Source organism: Lepeophtheirus salmonis, chromosome 4 (genome assembly GCF_016086655.4).
Source record: "Lepeophtheirus salmonis chromosome 4, UVic_Lsal_1.4, whole genome shotgun sequence".
Taxonomy (NCBI): domain Eukaryota; kingdom Metazoa; phylum Arthropoda; class Copepoda; order Siphonostomatoida; family Caligidae; genus Lepeophtheirus; species Lepeophtheirus salmonis.
In genome coordinates this window covers 16,102,837-16,129,017 of record NC_052134.2, presented here as the reverse complement: position 1 = coordinate 16,129,017, position 26,181 = coordinate 16,102,837, and the positions used below count along the sequence as shown (strand labels likewise).

The 26,181-nt window shown below is 29.0% G+C and overlaps 1 protein-coding gene across 1 annotated transcript in view; it reads left to right on the top strand.

Moving 5' to 3' along the window:
- Positions 1 to 26,181, top strand: part of Mid1 (calcium-permeable channel component Mid1) — a 107,808-nt gene that overhangs the window by 66,849 nt on the left and 14,778 nt on the right. The gene's annotated exons all lie outside the window — the stretch shown is intronic.

Below are 26,181 nucleotides of genomic sequence, written 5' to 3'. Positions count from 1 at the left end.
TAAATATAAAGTAATCAAGATTAAGGTAAATCATACCTATATCCTTCCCAGATACCGAACGAGAATCGTGTTTATTCACTTTATATCATAGCTGCGAGCAGCGAATCTAATGAAACGACATGAACACTAAGGTATTTCCCCTTAAAAAGGCTTCAAATTGTCAGGATTACCATGTTGATGTTCGTTTTCTTTTTTAAGTATACGAGTAGGTCATATGTTCTACAACTCTAGTTGAGACTATCCAATATCTAGCGATATAACTTTGTAGACAATAATACAATTTTGTCATTGAAAAAATAAAAATGGTTGCTCCCTGTATTCTTTTTTGAAATTAGGTTCATTATTTGATATGTATATTATCGTGCCGTTATCTCTCTCTTAAAGAAGAATTATAACTTAACGACGATGTACTTTTTTTAAATGCATAATAAAATTATAATATACTCATATTTAAATATAATTATAATATTATCCTGCACTAATACTATTTTAATTCTTCGTTATTTATCTTCAAATCCTTACTAAAGTACTTTTCTAGTGTGTTTAGCCCAGAATATTGAAACGGATATTGTAGTTGTACATATACCGGAGCCTACCATTATTATTTACTCATCTCTAATATGCACATTTCGAGAGGTTAAGAGTCCTTTTTTTTGCAATGTTCTGATGAGAAATGTTATAGAACACATAAATAGGTGTTGATCGCTTAGAAAAATATTGTCCTAGTCGCCAATATGAGCACACAGAACTAGAAAAGGATTGAGACTGTAGCGCTTCTCCGCTCAAGATTGTCCTAGAAGGTCATCTGGGAGCAGACTGGGGCCTCAAGGAAGACAATTTACAATAAATCCATGTGGTTAAAGGTCTTCAGACACTCTCCGGGAGCAGGGAGTAAACCGTTCATGTCATGTATATGGCCAGGAAGATGAACAAGTATCCATCAGAGGTGTCGATGACTCTAAAAAAGGAAGGTCTTAAGTATCTGAGGCGTATTCCGTGGTCTCTGTTGGCAGAACAGTAGAGAAAAGTTTTTGCTGATGAGAAGACATTGGCTATTGACACTGCCTTCAACAAGCAGAATGATCGAGTAGTGAAATTTGGGGATGTGGCAGAGGAGCACAAATATGTCTCCACCACCAAACATCCTGCATCAGTAATAATGTTAGGACTGGTTGCATTCACTGTGGAGGCCATGAATCCCGTGTGGTTTCCTATAGGATAAAATCAGTGATACATATCAATGACTTCTTACTGAAATATCTGATACCGTGAATACCTAATCGAAAATATAAGTTGGATGATATCATATCTTTCACACCCCATTCTAAGAAATTGCAGAATTTGATACTCCTTATCTGAATTACATTTAACGTCTATCGTGATTCTACAAGTAGCGCCATTATTCTGGAAGTCAGCCATCTTGAAGAAGGCATTAACGACCAGATTTTATAGAGTTAAAAGTTTTGAGTACAAAAGTCATTTTCATTCTTTTATTAATGTATTGCCTTTAAACTACTATATTTAAAGACATTTCACCTGAAAAATATTTAACGTTAATCCTATAATTATTTCGGTATTATTTGTATATGTGATGTTATGATAATGGAAGTGGGAATAAAATACCATCTTCACTTTTAAAAAATTTCGTTTCTATTGTTCCGAAAAAAAATTGTTCTGAAATTTGTTCATTTTGATATTTTTCACATCTCTATCAAGTGTTCTAATTGTAAGCTAATCCATAAGTCTGCATTGAATAAAAAACTTGGGAATTTTGTATTTGTAATAAATTACAAATGAATACAGTAGAGATGTAATGAAAAAGTCGTTTCTGATGACACTTTACAACCGATTATACATAGAATAACCTACACTATTAATGAGCGTATATATGCAAAATTAAAGGGTATAACCTATATATGGAATATGCATCTTTTTTTCTTTTTTTTTTGACCAACTTTGGGAGATTTTTTCATTTTCTTTTATTAGAATAGTTATTAAATTAAGTGGAAAATTGAATTAATGACATGAATTTCTTAAATAATTAAAAGAACATTATTTATTCATTATTTTTAGGATTATGTGAATTTATTGCTAATTTGAAAAAAAAATCATTATACATTTCCTCTTTCACTTCACACCTATTCTACTTATAGAAAAAGAGAAAAAATCGCCTCTAATTAGTCAAAAACAAATCAAGAGAAACAAGAGTGCAAATTTCTTGTATTGAATTTATCGACACTAATCAAGAGCATGTTAAACGAAATAAACGAAAATTAACATGGTAACCCTTACAATTTTAACATTATTTTGGATAAGAGCAGCTTAAGTATTATGACGTTTTCAGCTACAAGCAAATGTGAAGAGAGGGAGGTGGAAGTAAACAGGAACATTAGCAAAAAATACACCAATGTCTTCCCCTAATTCTACTCTGAGTCCAACAAGGACCTACAATTATAACTTATAAATCTTGAGGATTACTCAAAGTCTTTTATAAGCAGACACAAATGTTCAATCCGTTTTTGTATTTCTCCGGAATTAACAATAGCATAGGAAACTTTTCAGTTTACAAACTCAAAAAAACTAAAACAATGGGTGAGCTAAAAAGTGTATCTGATTTGAATCAGCATCCCTCAGAATGGTAGAAATTTCATGAATTTATAAAAAAGTCTCCAGACTCTAAAAAATGCTCCTAGTTTGACCATTTATATGTAAAAAAAATGAAAAAGAATCAAAGAGTGCATGATCCATGTATATTGTATATGTTGGACTAATTGACAGGTAGATAAGTTAGCTACCTGCAATTGTCTATCGACAAGTTGTACTTTAGCACTTTTGTAAAATTATTTTCTAACAATTCCACTTTGGCTGCGACTCTTTCTAGAGGTGTTGTATCTGCTCTTGAGCTGCTAAACATTTCCTTAATTTACAAACTTGGAGTAATTTTTATCATGTTCTTTCATTCTTCTACTGAGATTCATGTATCAGGTTATATTCTTTAATCCTACTTATTTTATGAAAATATAGTTATATGGTTTAATTTAAGAATTATGTAGAGTTAATCTGTCAAGTATTCAATGAGATATTATTGTTTGAAGACAAAGAGTACTTGAGACACGAGGGCACACATTGGTTGGAACAACTTGAGACATATAAGTAATGGAGGAATATTGTTTTTTTCTAATTTTTTATAAGTAAAGAACAGGGTCTCTCTCATCCTTCATTGTTGAAATGAATGCTATGTGTAAGAGGATTAGGAATCAAATAATATTTTTTTCTAGTTCAAATAAAGTTTGTTTCAATTTGACGAATAAATATTACTATTTTCTAATATAGTTAGTATTTGATTATAATTGCTGAACGTATTCTAAGACTATTTAAACTTGTACCATCTAGAAAACAAGTTGAAACAAAGAATTCCTGACATTGAAACTAATATTATAACTAAAATACCACAATCAATGTAAATATATTCTTTACATCGAAGGCCCTTAAAGAATTCGTAAAATCGATTTCATTATTTTGAATACGTGAATATATTAGGTATTAGATTCCGTTTAAAAAAAAAAAAAAAAACATAATTTGATTTAAACTGTCAAGGGCATCAAAAAATTTCAATTATTCACAGCTTTTCACAAAATATTAATTTTTTGTGAAAAGAAATTACAACAATTAGATTTAAATGATTAAGTTTTTTGGAAAAAAAATTCAAAAATCTACATTCATTTCCAAAATATTTAATTTTTTGGAAAATTAAATTTAAAATAAAAAATTTTTTGAAAAAAAAAGTATAGCTATTCACAGAAAATTAAATTTTTGGAAAAATATTTGAAAAATTTAAATATTGAATATTTAATTTCTTTTTAATAAAAACAAAATATTAAATTTTTTAGACAATATTCAATATATTCTTTAATTTTGTGGGGCTACATCCCCTTCAGCCCACCCTTTGTGGATGCCCCTGACTTCAATATTGAAAATTATTTTGGTTTCATTAATTGATCAGCGAAGAAATAAATAATTTTAAAACTAAGATTTTTTGAATAACTATTTTCTATCAAATGAAGGCAAAATTAATACATCTTATTCATTTAGTAAAACAACAATGGTGCCATTTATATTTAACATTAATGGTAAAGAGTCCATTGCTCTCTCAAAAATGACAAGCTCTACGTAAATATATTACGGATTACGTTACTTTGTGATAACATTTGAAAAACTGTACGTGAAATATGTTCATTTGGGACTATGATTACGGACCTCTAATTGAATATTTTGGATTTTGAGTAACATATCCAGTTTTTGCATCAGTGCTCTAGTCTATGATGATTGGGGATGTATGAAAGAGAGATTCTCAATATACGTAAAAACCACCTCTATTAAAGATGTCAAAATATGCGGAATTATAAAAATAAACTGTTATTTTCTTACTCTGAATTTAATTTTTATTCGATTCTCAAATTTATTCTTTTGATTATGCTAATACATTATGTTTATATTGTTCGTCTTTTTTTGGACAGATAAAAAGATTGGACATTTTTAAGGGTGATCTATGATTTTCTACTTCTAAAAAATGGCAAGAAAAAATTAGTTTTGTGAAAGTCATGAAAAGTTTTTGTTCTTCAAAATTTAGCATTTTGTAAAAAATAACTATTTTAGAAGAATAAACAATCATTTATAAGTTATTTAGAAATTTTAACCTATATTGATTATTTCCCCATTTTTATTTTTTTTAATTATAGAAAAGTGTGGAACACTCCATAAGACTAAAAATAAAAATAGCTGATATTTTCATCATAAATTTTAGAGATGTGTACAAACAGAATAAATAAATTCATTTGTCGTTGGAATGAGAATTAAGTTCGGGATTCGAAAATAACGGTTTCCTTTTCATCAAACAAGTTTGTATGATAAATAGAGTTGTGGAACTGCGAGCATTTTAAGCGTGTAAGGAGAATTGGGCAAAAAAAAATTCATTCATCAAGCTGTTTTTTTCCCCCTCATCCTAGTAGCAAATAAATATTCACAACTCATATTGTTACCGCTAGGAGAATGACAGCCCTCACATTCGAAGTGTTACTTTGACAGAAAATAATCTGACTTCCACGACTACCATATTATTTGTGATTCCATCCAGAGGAAAATTTCATTTTTACATCCCAAATACCCTCATTTTCCCTTCCCCATTGATAATGAAAGCCTAATCAATAACTGAAATGGATAGCAAAAGTTGAAGATTTTTTTGAACTTTGCAAAAAAAAATAATTATTTCATTTGTCAAAAAGTAATTTTGTGACGACTAGAACCCTCTCTTTCATTGTGTACAAATGGGGAAGAATATTTAAGATATTAAGAACTCATTATGTTTAATGGAGGAGGATCAGCAATCCCTCCAAATGGCTTTCACACCCGTATCTTTGATCAGCATAATGTCTACCTACATAAGTAAAGTATAGATATAATAAAGAATGATTAAAATTGTTTATTGACATAGTGGGAGATCTGAAAATAGAGAAAGCTGGATCTAAATGTTTTTTTATGATATTTACACCCTAAATATATACGAGTATGTACGTAATAGCTACTCCACAGTGTGGTAGATATCTTTTATTGTTGTTGGTGTATGTTTATGACGAGCTCATATACGTATAAAGAGGCTTATCTTATCAATGAGTTAAGCTTTGCAATCTATGATTTGGATTCCTAGAAAGGGAAATCATGTGAGAGGTCACAAAAAGGTACAATTAATACGCTATTAATATCCTTTGTTTGTTTGATTTTCCATAGTTTTTTCCCTAGATGATTTGAGGGATTCTTAATCTTTCTCTGGAGTATCATCAAAGAACTGATGTAATCCCAATTACATGATATGAAATTACCTATAAGGTATTTTGATTAGATTTGAACTGATCAATTAAACGATCAGTAGTCTGTTTTCATTTACAGACTACATTATCACTATGCTCAAGAATATATAAATCATCGTATACTTCTACATTGATTGAGCGAAGAAAATACCGTATTAGAAGCTTATTTAACAGAGTTAGAGCGAAAAAGTGTTTAAAATTACCCTATTTATTTTTAAAAATCCAAAATATATGGATTATATTTTTTCAAAACATTCGAAATACATATTTTAGTAAAAAATTGTGTTTTAATAATAGTGTTTAAAATACTTTGAGGACCTTTAAAAGTTGTTTGAGAGATAAAAATAACGGATTTAAAGATTTTTTGGCTGAACTTAAGCAAAAAAAGTACTTAAAATGACCTTTTTTTTAAACAAATGCAAAATACATGTTTTTAATTAAAAATTCGTATTTTAATTATCAAATAAAGCACTCTGAGGACATTTAAAGGTGTTTCAGAGAGACAAAATACCAACTAAAAACATGTATTACGGATTTTATAGAAAAAAATGGTCATTTTAAGCACTTTTTCGCTCTAATTCTGCCGAAGAAGCTTCAATTACGGGATTTTTCTAACACATATAGTTATTATTAAATTCAAAGTTATTGTGAAGAAAAGTTTTTTTACATAATGATTTTTTTTATATTAACAGAAATTGCTCTTTAAGGGAAATACTAATTCATGCTTTAGTAAGTGTTAAAAAAATTGTGTTGCACTCGCAATATAGTCGTATATGTAGTAGATATGTTAACATATATATTCTAGGGAGTGCTAAACATTCAACAAGTATCAGGTATCCTACTGTATTTTATTCAACCCTTCTAAAATTGATAATTCATTCAACAGAGCCGCAGCATGTTGACTGATAATTAATTGTTAAAGCAGCATTCATTTAGGAGTAAAGAAATTAAATTATACAATAAAAATGAAAAAATCGAATATCGTATATTTTCAAGGTATGTAGAAAACGATTAGGTTTGTTACAACGGGAGGTTGTCAAGGCGTCATACATATTCACACTAGGGTGGTCCTATTGTGTACTTAAGAAGAAATAAATGTTTCAATTTTTATCTTCTCAATCGGTTGTAATTATGAAAAAACATTTCTATGTCTAAAATCGTAATGTATAAGTGACTTTCAGATGTAGCCCTTGGATCTTAAACTATTGACTTAAATCGTAAATTTACTCAACATTAAACCTAGAGTAAATGTAAAATTCACCTCTAGTAAAAAGAGAAAAGTATACCAAAAAATGGTTCGTTTGGAGATAAAGTACTTTATAACACAATAAAGATTAAATTTCTACTTGAACGGATTGAATATTGAAACTACAATAGTATACAACAAAGGTATTGGTTTTAGACTATTATTTACGAATGTTTAAGGACAAAGTTGGTATTCTAACATTATGTTACTAGAAAAAATTGGTGATCTCCAATTATTTTCCTCTAATTTTTCAATAAAGAGAAAAACTTAAAGAATTAATTTTTGTAAATCTTTATTTAGACAGTAAATAATTAACTAAAATTATAATTATCTAGAATTTTCTGGTGAAGATACAAAAATATAATTAAACATTATAGTTTAAAATTTCTTCGCCAGATTCAGGCTTACAAACATAAAATATTCATATATATAATCTAATAAAATAACAACTATCTCGTTTTTTTGTTTTTTTTATTTGTTTTTGTTCTTTCTAAAAAAATTTGAGTATTTTCTGGAAAATCCAAAAATGTCTTGATGCGTTTGGTGAATGATATCAGTGGCCCATTCCAGAGTACCCTGGAACACACTAGGGATCTTCAATTCCAACTCTCGATATCTTGCCACTGTCGAGATTAAAATAGCACGAATATCCTCCGCAACCACAGGTTCTCTTAGTTATTATTTATTATGTTCTTTGTTAGGTAGTTCTTAACATTTAATAAAGCATTCTCTATCAACCTACCTTTAAGAGTACTTTCTTTATTTTTTGATGACACGCCGAATAAAATTATTACTGTAATTATATTAACGTTATTATCCTTCAGACCTCTACGGTTTAAACTAATAAATGATCTCCGAATATGTAATTATGGGCATTCTAAAAAAGCGTGTCAAATAGTGTTGAATAATTTACAACAAACTTTACATGGAGTGCTTAAAACAAAATTCATGTGGTTATTTGAAATTGAGCTGTTAATTTTATTCCAATTACAGAAAAATTTAATTAAAGATTATTAAGTTTTATAATGAAAAATAACTAAAAGGAAAAATGGGTGTGAGTCAGAAAATTTTGATTATTTATATAACGACTAGGAAAGTTTGAAAAATAAATATCAGCACCCTCCCAAAGAAAAATGTTAGTGACGACCCAAGAAACGATATTCGTCTAATTTGAATGAAACGTTCTTTAATTGGTTTTGAAAAAAATACTATTTTGATGACTTTTTTGGAAAAAAAAATATGTATATTTTACCTATGACCTTCATTTATTTTCTATTCGAAATATTACATTCTATATCTGTGCATCGAATAGAATAAATTTAGAAAAACAAGTTTTCTAAAAGTCTTTAATTTTATTAACATTTCTATTGAAAAGAAAAATTATTTTCGATAAGAAAATTGTATTTTTATCCTTGCAGCTCGTTTTTTTAGTAAAGTCTAGTAATACAAAAGTAAACTAGGCAGAACATTCTAAAGAATGAGTCTAAATTTTATTTGTACAACTTGTCAAATTATTAATAATCTTTAATTTCTGTCAATAAATCCTTATGATTTTTCATTGAAAGTTCTGCGAATTGCACTTATATTTATGTAATGTGCAAAACAGAAAATTTATCACTTAGGGTGAACTAACAATAAATATAATCTCGAACAAAAGTAAAAAAAATATTTTTTTACTTCATCCACTACTCTGGTTGCATAATATGTTGCTAAAAATAACAATTATGCATTGACACATTGTTCAAGAAATATGACGTCATAGTCCTTTTCAAAATGGCGTGACATATGATGAGAATTTAAATTTTTATAAGGGAAAATTCAAGAGGAGAAAACAGGAGAGAGGAATATATTAAACTTGAATTAAGACCTTTGTTAACATCAGCTGGTTTTTAAATGATTTTGGAGGGGGAAGCTATAACGTGCTACATTTAAGATAGCATTAGTGTAGGGAAAATATCAAAATTATATTTAGATACATATTAGTTATTTTATAATGCCCTTTTTAAACAATTTATACCAAAGATAAGCGAGAATGCTTAATTCAGAAGGAGAAAATAACATCACGACAACTGATTAATAATAAACAAAAAATAAGAAAGCTGAACATGTAACAGCCCTTTATCTTTTTCTATTTTTTTAAATTATTTTTTTAATTATAAACTACTGCATAGGATTGTAACATCTCGTCATTATGTTTTTGTATCACGCAACCTTTTCCTTGGTAAGAAGAAGGAAAAAAAAGGCCCAAAATCCATTGGTAGTTAGGCAATTGTTCCCAACTATGAAATTATTGCACAATAATTGTTGAAAATTGTTTAAAGGCTTAGCAATAGTCAATTATAAATCAACGTTCAGAACAATGATTAGGAGTAAAGAAGCAGACAAATTGAGGGCTGACAACAAGATATGTAAAGATATGAAAATTGATGTATTTTTAAGAAGTTGGCAAACTAAAGAGTGAATTTCATTTTCCGAATCTATTGTCATTATTAGTGAGTTAACTTTATTTTCTTTTACACACAAACCGGGATTGAAAACTTGAGTTTGCTCATAAATACGGAGAGTAAGTCCTCGTTGGACTCATAGTCTTGTCCATGTTCTTGCTTATTTCCTTCAACCCTCATCACAGTTGACCGTAGCTGATCTAATGAAACGTCATGTCAGCTAAGCTGCTGTCCTTAAAACATTTTCGAATTGTCAGGGTTACCATGTTGATTTTTGATTCCCTTATTTAACATCCCAAATTGTTCCTTATAGGCATCACTGTATAATTTGTAATAATCAACGATCATAATTATTGCAACTGAAACATTATTATTCAACTACAATCATACTCAATGGATTGATTCCCCCATAAAATCAGTTAGATATTATTGTACATCAGCTTATTTAAATATACATTATTTAGTTTTTTTATTTGTTCTTATTTAAGTAGTATAAATAAAAAAGTTAGAAGTAGGGAATTGAAGAGTAGGATTTTAAGTTATAATTGAGTTTGATATTTAAATTTTTTCAGTATTTATATGTATGTATATACTTTATGTTTATGTTAATTAAATGAGTGAATATTTACAATAACCTTTTAAGAATGTTTCAAGTTTCAAAGGGAAATATGTAGTGCTCTACTTTAGTTTATACATATATACGAGTAAACATAAAGGTATTGGCAAAAGATTGATTTTAAATACGATGAAAGGTTTAGTGATGTACCCTTTACATCAAAATATACCGTCCTATGTTTTTATTACATATATTTACCTATAATAATTAATTATTAGTTTTAATTATACATTTTAAATTCAAATCCATACTCTGATCCTCTTTGAACAAGATTTATTGGAAGATAAATGCAATAAAATTTAAAAAGCTCTCTAGTTCATTAGATAACAGATTTAGAAACAAAAAACTCATTTGATATATGTTTGTTCAATCAGCCAGTAGCAGAATTATCTTCCGCCATATGAGTTAGACTAAATGAAAACTTTAAGCCATTACTATGAATGATATTGGAAAATATTCTTTCAATAATAACAAATATCTATTGAGATATTATGAAAAATACATTTAAGTCAATTTAACCTCAATTGGCATCTACGATTAGTGATGTAAATCTTGGGTATTTTTTACCAGGTACATTTTTTTGGAATTGGTAATCTGAAAAATGAATTTTCTTTTTCCTTAGCTATTGTTATTATTATTTAAATCCTGAGTAGTCATCTATCTTTTCTACTACATTCAATTATATTCAAAACAAGATTGAACATTAAACATTCGTTTGTATAAGACTGAGAGTCACCTCGAGGATTTGTCGTTTTTTGTTGGGCATTGAATTTTGAAAAAAAAAATCTTTTTAAGTATGGCACTATGAGTAAAAAGGGATACTTTATATATTGGTAGTATTTGATGTCCAAGTAAAAAATATTCTACACGATGTTTTTAACTATTTAAGAGAGTCTAAGAGGTGCTCAAAGATTTGCCGTTTTTCTGTTATCAGGGGCTTCTGTAGGATTATATTTTGGAGAAGGCTTGGTTTTTAGAAAAAAAAATTAATTAAATTTAAATATTTTGTGAAAAATAATCAAAAATCCTCAGCTATTCACAAATAATTAAATTTCTAGGAGAAAAATTTGAAAAATTAATTTTTTTCGAACACCCCTGGTTATTATTATGCAACTCCAGGGATAATTGCTCCTGTTCTAAATATGATTGTTCCTAAATAAAGACAAGATATTGAGAAACGAGGGATACATATTTTTCTACTCCAAATCCTTGTTTGTTCCATTAAGGTATTGTATGTTTGAGCTAATAGTCAGCTTTTCAATTAGATTAGCAACGTTTGTTCCTAACTTATATATTACAAATTGATCCAATTACATATTATGAAGAAAATATAAGAAAGAATCAAATGGAGAAAGTAAACTCTTAGAAAAGTATTAATGGACCCATAAATAAACAGATCTATTTTGAGGTACATATCATTTATTATCATGTCTATTAGACATTAATAATAGTACATATTAGCATAATAACTCTATCAATTTAATTGATATAATATTTATTATAAAAAATATTGACGTAATGTTTAGTCCTAACAAATGCGGGCCTTAACATTTTAACAGGGTGGCTCATCGGGGAGACTTGTTGCAACTGTTCCTTTTTATCAAACAACTAAAACCTTAAAATTTACATTACAATTATATAGTGTTTTTTCACATCCGTATAATTATATATATATATATTATTTTTTTTGGTAAGGAGGCTTGATTTTTTGGATTTTTTTCAAAAATCCGTAGCTATTTACAAAAAATTAACTTTTTAAGAAAAAAAATTCCAATATTAATTTTTTTATTTAAAAAAATACAAAAAAAAAACTTATCAAAAAAATTTCAAATATCCATAGCTACTCACAGAAAATTAACCTTTTTGGAGAAAAAATTCTAAAATTAAATTTCAAATATAAAATTTGTATGAAAAAAACTTCAAAAATTAAATTTCAACTATTAAACTTTTTTGAAAAAATTTCAAAATCTACAGCTATTTACAAAAAATTAAATTTTTAGTGCAAAATTTCAAAAGTTACATTTAAAATATTGCGACTTTTGAAAAAATATTTCAAATATTAATTTTTTGCTCTATTGCATTATTTGCCCGAATGACGAAAAAAAATTATAACAAAAAACAAAAATTCCATAATTTGGGGGGAGGCTACAGTCCCTGCAGTCCATCCCCTATGGACACCCTTACACATACGTCATAAATTGCATCATAATTGAAAGAGACGCTTTTTGGGGGGCTCCAAGTTGATATTTTTACTACAGAAAACTCCATCCAATACCTTTATGAATAAAAAAGACTGAAAACTTGCATCGAATAATATCTTATGTCTATAATAAACAGTGATATTTAAATTAAATCCAAGTAATATGTTTTAAGAGCCCCTAATAATGCCCAGATTTGTACAATATTTTTTTTTGATCGATTAAGAACGAGAAAAGTAGTATAATTATAGAAAAATATATTATTCCTTCCATTGTAATAGCTAATTTTTATTAATAATATGGAATTATGATTGTATAACATATTTTTATGGGGTGCGACAAAAAAAATTGTACACTTTGTTTTTGCAACATAAATCAAGGTTTTTGTGAATGGGGTAAAATTGTTCCGGTCAAATACTAAAAAAAAACTAGGGTAGCCAAGACATAACAATAGTTATTTTTAATTTAATGACATACTCTATTATAACTGTACAGATTTCTTTGCTGCACCCGGTATTAGGGTCAAATATAAAATAAAACTGGTCAATAGATGGATAAAACTTAATCAGGCATTAAGGTTTGAGTCCTTTTATTTATTCGCTCCATTTTGAGTTCTAATGCTTCAACATTTTCTTAAATATTAAGGGGAAAAAATCAAAAATTTTGTTTTTTAAAGCCACCAAAACAGCATACGTTACTTGCAAAATGTAATATAACTTAACAGAAGTACCTGGGATTCCTCAGAGTTATGAGGTGCCAAACAGACACAAAACTATAAGCTTTTCTTTCATATGAATAGACATGTACTCCCCTATTATCGTCTAATATAACTTGGGCGTACCAGTATTACGTATATTTTATTTTTAATTTATTTTATTAATGCTTTAAATAACTCCAGAATTTGGTCAAACTTGTGGAATAGACAACATAATAATTAGAAATATGTTCCTCCTTCAAGTATAATGAAGATGCATACTAAGAATAACTCGCTAATCTCCTTCTTAATTTACTTTTTTAGTTCGTTTTCAATATACCTTCTCCCTTTTTCTGTTTGTACAATAATTTGTTTTTTGGATAATTTAATTTTTTGGTGTATTTTCGTATGTACAAACCATACCTTAAAAAACTTTGAGAATCGGGGAATCGATCTTGTTTAAAGAAAAAAATCAAATAGTAGCGACTAAACAAACTTGTCCTCCAGAGACCAGAAATTTGATCTGATCAGAATGAAATATAGCCTTAATTACGTAACTCATAATTTTTAAGAACATTTATAATGTCTAAAGTCTGTATCTGTCTCCGATTTCGAAATAAATATCCAATCGTATACATTTTTATTAGCGGGCATACATATGGTACATACAACTATGATAATATATTAAAGTAGATTTTCTAATATTTTCAAGATTCAAAACTTCAATAGCGATGATGTATTTGAGACATTTTGACGCTTAATATGTAGACAGCTGTTACAAATCTGGAATTGTGAAGTTTTTAAAAATTAATTTAAACCCTAGTCCATAATTTTTCTAAAAGTTTAAGATGATTTACCATATGCTCCAGTTTGAGTAAAGACGTTGATGCAAAGATAACAGATAGTTAATCTGACGGTAGTGCAACGGCCAAATACAGGTCCTCACGTGAAGTCATGTTTTTCCGTCACGTGAAGCAATCAACCCGTGAACCATGACATGAACGTGATGTTTTGTGCGTACAGACAACAACATCACCTGTGGATAATGTCAGATATCTGTCATTACACCTGTTTTATACTTGGTGAATCAAAAAGATATTTTTATATATATTTATAAAAAGTTTACAATTAACTTGCATCGTATGGCCCGTTACTACATAATAATTTGGGTTTTTTTCAACATTTGCCTCAGGACCTATACTAGTTCTATGTCGGCAATCTTACTAGTTGACCGTTACGCTATGACCAACCATCCGTTGTCTTTGTGGTGCCTATAAACCTAAGAAATTCAGTGTTACCAACGGCGTCTATTAATTTTCCTAAATAAGCTTGAATCACCACCCTGTACATGAACTTGAGATTATTTTGTTAGCTACAAGACCTTCATTGACTTTGATCCTGGCCAGATTGGTTTATTCTTAATGTGTATATCAGACCTCTGTTTTTATTTCTACTCTTTTTGTTGTTATTTAATTGAGATAATTGATTAAAGCTCCTATCACGTAGTCTCCAATGAACAAATGAAATTAAAAAAAGAAATAGAAACGTCTCTCTCAAGAGACCACTGCAGTTTTTATTATCCTTTTTTATTCATTTATTACCCCTGTTAAACTAACTCGAAATAAATAAGTTCTCTCAATTCCAAAAGCATATCTCACTGATTGATATTGCTACATACGCAGTCAGTAGAGATGTTGAGAGAACAAATAGTATTCGAATACTGATTTTTCTAAGTTTATTATATTCCATCTGCATATATTGAATTTATCATCTAGAGTGATTTCGAATATCTGGCATAGTGAAAAGAAAAAAATATTATTCTACAGTCATTTCCACGGATTACACAAGAAAAGGATAGGAACAAGAGAAAATATTTTTTGGCGAGCTATACATTAGTCATCATAGCATTCCCAGAAATTATTTTCTATACCTAAATATACTTACTCCCTTGAATGTACTTTTTCATTCTTAAAATTTATTCAACTTTAGAATCTAATTGTTGTGATAATAGCTGATCGTTGTCTTTCCACGATATAAAAACAAGTCATGCAGGTTATGAAAAAACGTGGAATATATTATGTTGACATGAGTTATCATCGAGTATAAAAGAGAGAAGTTAATAGATAAAGGTCATTGAAAAAAGTTGGGTATATTTATTTTTCAAATACCAAGAAACCTCTAATGCTGAATTCCTATAAACACCATCAGAAATGTTAGTTCATACATTTAGTACTTTTATGAATTATAAATTTCACTGATACATTTGGAAAAACGATATCCTCCAAAAATTAATTATGAATTTTGAAAGCAATCAATATTTGTTTACTCTATCCGCTACTCAACAAATGGAGATGGAATACTTAATAGATTTAATATCGTAGAATAATCCAGATTTGGTCATATTTTCCGTAGCAAAGCAAACATTATGCCAGTTCATGATAAATTTTGTTAAAGAAAAGAGGGATTATCTTTTTCAAACTAGTAAGTGGGAAAACTTTGAAAAGAAAAATTATACCACTAATCAAAGAAAAATATCAAAATTGAGTTTGGTTCCTTGTAAATAGTTTATTAAAGATATATCTAATACTATTTTATAAAATCTTTTTTTATTAATGTTGTCTTCCCATTTCCTTAAATAATTTATATCTGTTATAAATCATTATCGATCTTACTTTTGAATTAATTTCCCTAAATATTCAATTTTTTTTGAAAAAAATGATATGACTAAGATTTAGCGCGTGTATATTTTTTATGACGACTAATGTATTTCCTTATTTTCCCTGCTCTATCTCTTATTAGTGATTTCCTACCAATACGTAATCATTTGTCATACTTAAAATCCTCCTTTTTCTTCTGACGATGTCACAAGAATGTCGACAGGTAGAGATCTCTAAGATACCCGTTATTCTTTTTACATTCTATTTCAAAAAAGAAGAATTTTCAAATGTATTATAGACTTTAGACGTTTTGCATTAGATAAATTTGGATCAATAATTAAAAAATGGATTAGTTTGAAAAATTTTGACTGATAAATGTTGATATTTTTTTTTTGTCATAATGTTTACGAAGCTGCGTAAGAGTTTACAGTTCCATTCATTCAACCAATAGATGCCTCCTCCCATACAGTCAAGAAGAGCCAAATTTATGCAGCAACAATATGGCTGACATCTGGCCTGCCTCTATGTGGCCCTCTTCCAGCCCTGACGTCAAAGCCCTAGAATTTGCAGATATATGTGTCTTGGAGAAAATTTTCTGACGCACACCTTATCCAAATATGGATTCGTTCCGAGCTACCATCATAACAGTCACCATAGATACTGCCTTCACTGTCAAGAGCTGCTTATCTGTTGGCCGACGTATCGAGACTGCTTTACTTGTAAATGAGGAGATATTGAATAAAATAGATCACTAAATAAAGTGATTAAGCATGTTTCAAATTGATTTTGAGTTTCCTTTTCTTAATATCTTAAAAATCGCGTTTTTTATCATTTAATCATGCTACTGCAAGTTTTGGTGTCCCCACTTTAAAAACTCATTCATATGAAAAACTGACTTACTTTTCTGCAATATTAGTGAAAACTATATCTTGTAGAGTCGCTTTTAAATTTATGACGTTTTTCAAAGACCGTAAGCATGGACAAGACTGTGTCTATTTTAAGTTCCACATTAAGGACTGATGCAATGCAGACATTTTGTTTTCCCATATTGAATTATGTTGCTTCTAGCTAGCTTATATGCATCTGTTATTTTGTCAAAAAATTGTCATTTGTTACATAACCCAGAAATGTGATATTTCGAGTAAGATTTGTTATATTTCAATATTTTTATTTTATTATGGACATCTTGTAATTTTCATCAGAAATGAGTTGGAACTAGAGATGTTTTGATATCTAGAGATGTTAATATTGCTGGAATTTTAACGAATCTCATAAAAAAAGAAAACCATTTCAGTTTGCAATCGAAAAAGTATTACTTTTTTATAACAGTTGTATCGATCCGTAGTATAGAACTGAAAATCGGAAGTTTTCCAACTTTAACATTCGTTAGGATGTCCATGCCCTATTTAGTCTGTGCAGTAAAACTTTAAGGCATGATAATGTATTGACCCTATTCTTAATGTGCATAGGCTTAATCGTCGTATTTATTATTATTATTATGATAAACATAGGATGTTTATTCTTCAAGATAATTGATATATATTGATAATGACGTCACTGGTTTACATCTGCATCATATGTAGAGAGTTAACATAAAAACAATTATTGGAAAAAACTCAAGAAAATGAGTAATATTCATTTTATTACATAATATATATTATGCTTTATGGACAATTTACGATCTATTATATTCTTGAAATTCTTATTTCAGGGATGAATTGAGAGGTCCGATAATGCCTTCATTTGATTTATGATATTTAATTTTGTCTCAATATGACCTCTCATATAAAATCTGTCATTTTCTAATTCTTTCATTCTGACGATTCATTTTTTGTTATTTTAAGTGCGTTTTTGATTGAAATGAATAATCAGAATACTTTTTTTTTACTATTCGTCAACTCTGGAACAACTGTAATCCAGCATTAATTTTGAGAAAAAATATTATAGAGTGCTTGTGTCTTTACAAGCCACACATGATAATCTAATTAAAAATATTCCATGGGAAGGGTTTTCCGTCAAATTTGGACATCAAATTTTGAAACTGAACAGGTGATACATACATCTATTATTGGGGAAATTACTCATTCCTATTTTGAAAATTCAAATGCTATAAGCAGATATGGTGTCTCTTGTATTAAATCGTAGTATATTTGTCTGTTTATGTTCATTTTTGGATGTAAGGTTGCGAGATACAAAAATTGTAAAGAAGTGCTTAGCTAAAAAAAATTTATATAAACTTCTTTTTTATGCAGGATGAATATTTCATTTTAGTTTTTGAATTCACCCAAATCCTAGGATCATATCGTATGGTCTACTTGTTATATCTTTAAACAGGAAAAATAACATAAATCGTCAATATTTAACCCATTAACGTCTATTTATATCATTTGTAAACCAATTTTGATGAATTTTGGATTCGTGACTCATATCAGGAATTTCAGAAAATAGCATTTGTAATTTTTTTGTTCAACCTATTTTAGGGTTTAAAATAGCTTTTGTTCTAAAACATCCAAAAATATATAATATTTAAATTATATGCAGTAATTTAAGAAATGTTCAAAATAAACTGGAAAAAAATATTTTAAGAAATAGTAATATTAGAGACGTAAATAAAAAATTCCTCCCAGTGTGTAACAAAAATAATAGCAAACAATGTCATAATAATCTCCAACACTCCCACAGACAAGAAGTTTAATCGTTAGTATTATTTCATTTTCATCAGTTCAAAGTTTGCATAAAATGGTGGTAATTGACATGTAAATATTTGTATTAAGCCCAATTCTCTTTCATGAATTCTCTTTGTAACCCAAGGATTTGCTGTATCTAAAATATTTTTTGAATAATAAAAACAATATCATTTTGTATTACTATCCCCCTCCTTGGTTCCCATTAAGCCCATCGAAAAGGCCTCAAAATTGTGTGTAAGACTTATAAAACATATTATTGAATATTAAGTGACTTATAATAACTAGAAATGTCGATAAAATGTATTCTTTTTTTGTGGGTACCACATTTTAACATGTATAAACATGGATATGACGTCATTGTGGTGAGTGCACAAAAATAATCTTATACAAAAATCAAGAAAAAGACAAATTTTAATTTTTTTCCTTATATATATACAGCATTATATATCATTGACATTTTTTGATCAATCATAAGAATTAAAGTCATAAATTAAGATGCCTAAAACTGTTCAATACAATTTGAAAGCTTCGATGGATTTTTGATACTTGATTTGTTCACAATATTGCCTTACAAATAAAATCTATCAATCTCTAATTTTTTGATAATATAAGTGAAATCTGTTGACCCCTTGAAAGGGTTAAAATAAAATAATTTGTTGATATAAATGGGCGATAATTCGTCGAACCCCGGACTCAATTTTGTGAAAAATGAATCAAGCTTGATTTTGTGTTGACAGGCCAAAATTATAAATGGAAATATTTTATATTATTAGTTTATGCGTATTGTATTAGAAGCAAATCTATGACAAAGATGTTCTTCTTAATTCAAGATTTTACTGTGTGAAACATTGAAAGGATATTTTAATTATTTCTTGCACAGATTGTCGAATAGAAAATGTTCACTCTTTAAGAATAAGGATATTATAATTGAATAATGATTATGGATCAAATTTAACTGCTTTATCGGTTTTATTAATTCGTTTTAATGGGAATTTTGGAAAGGATATGTCATGAAAATGAACGATCGTAGCTTTTTCATACCTTAAATGACCATTGTGTCAAAAAATGACATCATCCTTAAAAGCACAATTAAAATTTGAGATTTTTAAATGTGACATGATTTATTTTCTAAGATAATTTGTTTAAATTATTGCAATAATAATCATTTAGCTGTTTTTAAGAAGAATAAAAAAAAAGTTTTAACTTATTTTTTTTTTACTTCTAATTTAAAGATTAAAATTTGTGCATAAAAAATAAATAATTATCGTAAAATAAGAGAGTTTAGCTCCGATTATAACTACAGAATACTTTGTTGTCGAATATGACATCTAAGCAGTTTTAGTGTTAACATATAAATAAAATGACTGCCTCAATTGGGCATGTCTATTCGTTGTAAATTGACTTGCAAAAATTCGTTCCAGCACATGGCATCAATTATCTGTGAGTTGTATCTTGTATTTTTATATGATTACAAACAAAAAGATGAAAAAGAAGGAAGGTTTAAAAAATATGGAACCTAATTTTATTAAACTATCACCATCATCACTAAGAATTAGATCATCATATTCGAAGTGAAAAGGAAAGCCATGTCTTTGAATGGGGCTTCCGACAACAACATTTTTTTCTATAGTTTATACTAATATTTTACGGGAAAGGAGTCCAGTAGACTGTCCAATCATGCTGAATGAGCGTTTATCCTGGTACTGGGTATTTCTCTCATCTTCTTCTTTAAATTCTTCTTCTTTCTACGATTATTTTCCGTTTTGTTTTTTTTAAATACCGTTGACGTATACATATCTCATAGAGTATATTTTCTTCCTTAGGAGCAACTGGGTATCGAACCTATGCCTAGTCATGAAAATCTGGTGTATTTTTTAGCTAGTCCGGTTTTTATTTTTTTAGTTGGCAAGCGGAAGAATAAATGTTCTTATCCTAAGCTGTTGTCTTCATTATTTAACGCCTAAGAAGTAAACTTCCTTTTCTACTACATTCAATTATCTTCAAACCCCGAGCACTTAAAGAGTGGGTACCCAAAATTTTCAGTAGCATGGAATCATGATTTTATACTCGTTATATTTAATTACTAGGTGTCATTACGCTAACAAACGACAGTTGAAACCAAAATTCCAAGATTTGTTTCTATTCCATTTCCAAATAATGTGTAACAATGTCGGAGCAAGAACAAAAAAAGTAACTAGTGTTTGATGTCCTTCGCGCCAGTGTCCGTCTCGAGAAGGTTACAAATACCTATGGCATCTCCATTTGGACTGCCTACAAAGTCCATTTCAGCCCCATACGGTCAAGAAACACCAAATTATTCAGCTACAATATCAAGGGCGTCCGCAGGACTATATTTGGGAGAGAGGCTTGATAATAAAAACAAATTGAAAAATCTATAACTATTCAGAAAATATTTAAAAAAATACACAGATATTCACAAAAAAAGATTAATTTTTATAAAAAAAAATTCCAAAATTAAATTTTTTGAAAAAAAAAATTCCCTATTTTTGTGTCAAATTTTTTCATCCTGAGTAAAAAAGTTTCTAGCAAAAAGGAAACATTCCTTAAGTGATGTCGGCTAAAGCCCCTCTAACACACCCTATTTGGGTGCTCCTGAATATTGGTGGCTTCTAACAAGCCACAATGTAGGCCTCCTCCAGTCCTAACCTCAACTTCGCAGTTTGGAGTGTCTGGAAAAGAATGTCTACCGCATTTAAATTTAGATTCACTCTGAGCTGTCATCATAACAGTGGGGTAGGTCAAGAGTTTCCAGTCTGTTTGTCGACGTGTGGAGGCTGTTATTATTTGTGAAGGAGAACATATTGAATATCATATATAGTATTTAAATACATGAAAAATTGGTATAGACTTGTTTACTTATTCTCGATTTCCTAAAAATCACTTAGTTATGTTATTGCAAGTTTTGGATCTCTACTTTGTATAGTGGAAAAGTAGCTTAAAAATGGCAGCTGACAACAAAAAACAGTTTTAGTTTGTATGTTAGTTAGGTAACCCCGGGATAGATATTTTAAAAGAAGTCGGAATCTCAGGTCAACAAACATAAAATCCGGGAAAATAAACAATATTTTGATAGTTTTATTTTAGTTTGGAAAAATGTATAGAAGGGGCTAGTATATGACTCATTTATTATAAAATAAGCATAATTGATAATCCTTCGGTAAAGAAAAAAAAACATAAATTAAGATTTTTGGAAAGGTAATAACTACAACAACAGAGGAATAGTTATTAATAGTTGCTGTTTGCTTTGACCAAAAATAAAAAATAGGCTGCACTGAGCAATGTGAACTGACTAATAGTCAGACAAAAAAAAACCGTATTCTCATTCAAAGGACAAACTTAAAAAAGTATAAATTTGGACAATAATGGATTATGTTGTCTTTGTTTCATTTTTTTTTTTTCTTCTTTTTAAATGACGAATGAGATCCTGAACATAATATTTTTACTAAAGAATGAATAAACGGGTATAAGCCTGCTCTTACTTTATTCCGATGCTTGATTTGTTGAACTCAAATCTTGTTCAGACTCCCCTAGCAGAGAAATATATGTCACGTAACCATCTATATTTAGAAAAATATTGATCACGTAGTTTTCGTTTTGCTATTTAGTTTTTTGTATTGTGGTTGACTTATAGTTGACTTAAAATTGAATCGTATTTATATTCAAAAGATAAACTCAAAAAGTAATTTAAAATGTTCAAAAGGAGTATGAATGTAATGTCGTTAAAAGAGGATTAGCAAGGGGCATGAATGCTGTTTACTTATTAGTTACTTGTTTAGATACTCGAGGATAGTGGTATCAATTTGCGTTTATTATTGTTTATTAGTAGTTTGTATCATAGAGAAAGAAATATATAGAGACGACCAGTTATTTTTGATAGAATTTTTGGATAGTGAGGCAGATATATTTTTGATTATACAGCTCAGGTAGAAGAAATCAGCTGTTTAAAAAATTATATATTAGGTTTGTCAATAAGAGATTTCTTGCTTTTGTTTACTGGCTATTTTGATGACGTCACAGAGGAGCCAATTTAGGAGGAAATTCGATCAAATGAATTGTAATAATACATGACATAGTATTTTATTTTCGCATCAGATAATTAGATATTAGAGTAAATTTTTACCCTCCGACGATTAGGGTACTGAAATAATTTAAAAATAATTAATTAAAAGTTGTTTTAATGAAAAATATGTCAAAACATAAATTTTCAAAAATAGTATGCATGTGATGGTTTTTTTGTACAGGTTGCCACAGCACAAATACGCTTAGTACCTCTAGAAAAGACATATTTCTTGGAATAATATGAGTTAACACTTAGCACTAGTCAATAACACTGTACTCGGCTTCGTTGTGACGTCATCAAAAAAGTTGTCAGCTAACGTCAACCAGACTGCGTTAAAGTTTCTTATCGAGACACCTTATAATAAATTATAATTCATGAAGGATGGAGTAAAAATAACCTTTTCCTTTTATTCAACTAATCACTTCCTTCATATTATCCTCATGTAGGATGCGTGAGTATTTCAAGTGTCTAGAATTCCATGGAATATCCTTGGTTTGAAGAACAAGTCTAGACTATTCAACTTAAAATATATATTTATTTTTTTATTTTATAATAAATTAATAAAAAAATTAGCCAAAACAATATACACAAATGAAGAAAGAAATTATCTCCCTATCGGGATTATTAATTCGTTAATACTATGACTGCCTGCTCTTTTCCAACTCTTCTCTTTTCTCTTTATCTTCTCTAAGTTGTCGTGTCAGTCCCTATTTATTACGTCCGGTCCACTCTGGGGACCGGTCCTTCGGACTTTTAGAACTAGAACTGATTAAAAAAGAGTAATAAAGTTGAGGTACGTCATCAAAGACCGAACTTTTATAAGTTTTAGGATTGAAATGGACCAAACTGATGCTGAAATGATGGAACTGCAGACTTCAGTAGTAAAAAAATATCGACATAACGCAACTTCTTTACTTTATCAGGGGCGTCCGCAGGATTATAGGGGGGCTTGGTTTTTGGATCTCTTTTTTTTTTTTTTTTTTCCAAAGTTAAATTTCAAGTATTTAATGTTTTGAAAAAAAAAAATCAAAAATTAAATTTTTTTGAGAGAAATTTCAAAAATTCATGGCTATACACGGAAAAATAAATAACTGTTTGGGAAAAATTTTTATAAATTAAATTAAATTTCATATATTAAATTTTTGAAAAAAAATCAAATATTAAATTTTTGAATAAAAAATCAAATATTACATTTTGTAGTAACAGGAAAAATTCCTTACTTTTGGGTGGGGCTACAACCCCACCAGTTCACCTCCAGCAGACACCCCTGTACATCCATGTTTGTTTACAGCTGAAATTAAGATGAAGATATTTCCTAAGTTGTCGCCTCTTTATAATATTTATTTATCTATGGTTTGTCTATTACGACAACTTAATAAAATTGCGCCATCTTGCGGAGATGTATGTTGTTTGTTTTTTGTTGGCTCATGCCCTATTAAGTCCTTACACTATTTTATTATTTTATTTTATTTCACTCAATCAACATTGTCCATATCACATGGCATATCCGCCCACGAAATGTTCTATAAATACTAAGGTAATAATCTTCCTCTCCATATTTCTATACCTAATGCCTCATCAATCAATCAAAGTATTGTATATAATACATAACATATAGGTATATATTTTATAATAACCAAAAGAAAAAATATGTTATAATTGTTGACAGGAAGAGCCCTTCAAAATGGAAGAGAAGAAGGTTTTTACTTCCTTGGATAATTAATCTCTTTGAAAGTCATAATCTCACCGGATAAAAGATACAGCTGAATGAATAGAAAATGTTTGGGTTTATTTTCATTGAATGTATGTCTGCAGGAGCATCCCCATGTTTATATATTTATATTTTTTGACTTAGTTTTCGGAATTTCTTTAAAAAAATCGGCAAAAATTAAAAATTTCAAAAATCCAAAGCTATTCAGAAAAAATTAAATTTTTTGGAAAAAAAATCAAAAATCCATAGCTATAAACAGAAAATTATTTTTTTGGGGAAAAAATTCCAAAATTAAATTTAAAATATTATTTTTTTTTGGTCAAAAACTTCAAGTAAAAATGTGGATGTTCAAATAGGTTTATAAACGAATAAAAGTATTAATGTCACTGATGTGCATTGAGCAAAGCAGATCTATTCTAGGTTTAATTTTGCACACAGCCACTCGAAGATCATTTTGTATAATTGTGAAAAGCAGTAGCCAACTCGTGCATAAAAAATCAAATGGCGAATAACTATAATCTCTTTTTATAAAAATATGAAACTCTGAAACTTCAGATCTCATAATGCTTTATAAATAAATAGTATGATTCAAATACGACCGTATTTACGGATGTGGAACAGTTTACCAGTAATTTATTGACATATGAGTAATGTGTGAGTTTTTGGGGATGATTTTTAGTCCTTATTTCCCTTATTCACGTATCAAACATGCATTATATATATGATGTACTTGCATCAAATTAAATATAGCAAAAATTGTTTGTATGTTTTTCTTCGGAGAGCTCATTTCTGAGTGTGCAAATAATATCTTAGAACTGCTTGACTACTTTGTTGACGATGAAGTCAAACAATTCAGACGAGTTAACATCACACTTAATTGTTCTCCCCACTCACACAAATATTCAAGACAGACTAAAAATATCACACAACGGTTTTCCCTACACATACCACGGTGAAACTGGGTGTGACTCATGTATTCTCCAAATGCATAGATATATAAGGGACGTGTTGTTCCATAATAAGAGAGTATTTAATCAACTGTCATCCTCTTTGCAACTGATGAATCCATATCCAACATCTGGTGGCAGAGGTGGGATTCTCGAGCTTCACGGCCCCCAGAGTATCCAACATACTTAATCCAAGAAATGGCAATGTAACATGAAGCGTGTTTTGCTAAAGCTCAGGGGCCATAAGAAAAAAGAAAAGAAAAGGGTAGTACTTTTGAAAGAAAGGGTTGTTTTTTTGTCTGGTCATCGACGCAAACTAACTCTGGGTAATGCCGAAAAGTCTCTTTCTAGTGTATGAGGGTGTGTATGTTACTGTAAGCAAAATTTGTGTTCTCACATAAGGAAAGGAGTGATTATTCCATGTGTTTAGAACTCCATGGTATGGGGTATAAAAAGTATAAGACCTTTTACATCTATTCCTTTAAATCATACAGAGTCATTGAAAGAAATGTAAAAATTGATATTTGTACATAGAAATTAATATATCAAATATATATTATAGGATTCAGTGATTCTTATCACAAGATTTGTACGTATAACATTAAATAATAAATAATGTTACAACAAAAAATTGTGTACTCAAAATATCTTATTGAATATTATACATTATCACAGAGTAATAATCTCTTTAAAAGAAAAGTTATGGATGCCAATTATTGTAAGCTGTCGATTTTTCTACTAGTTTTCCTACTATCAGTGTTCTGAATGTTAATTGTTTGAATTCAAATTAGGTCTTGTTAAAGTGTTGTGAGGAATTTCCAATAATTATTAAATGATAATTCCGTAATTGGGAACAATTTGGTTCCTTTTTGCTTTATTCTTGATTGAAAGGTTGTGATATATAATAAAGGCACCAACGTGTTATACTTTAAAATGACATAGAGGCACAAAAATATATATGTATGAGTCAATGCGAGGTAAAAAAAAATACACTTAAATTATGAATAGGGACGGGTTTAGGGCTAATACTTCTACT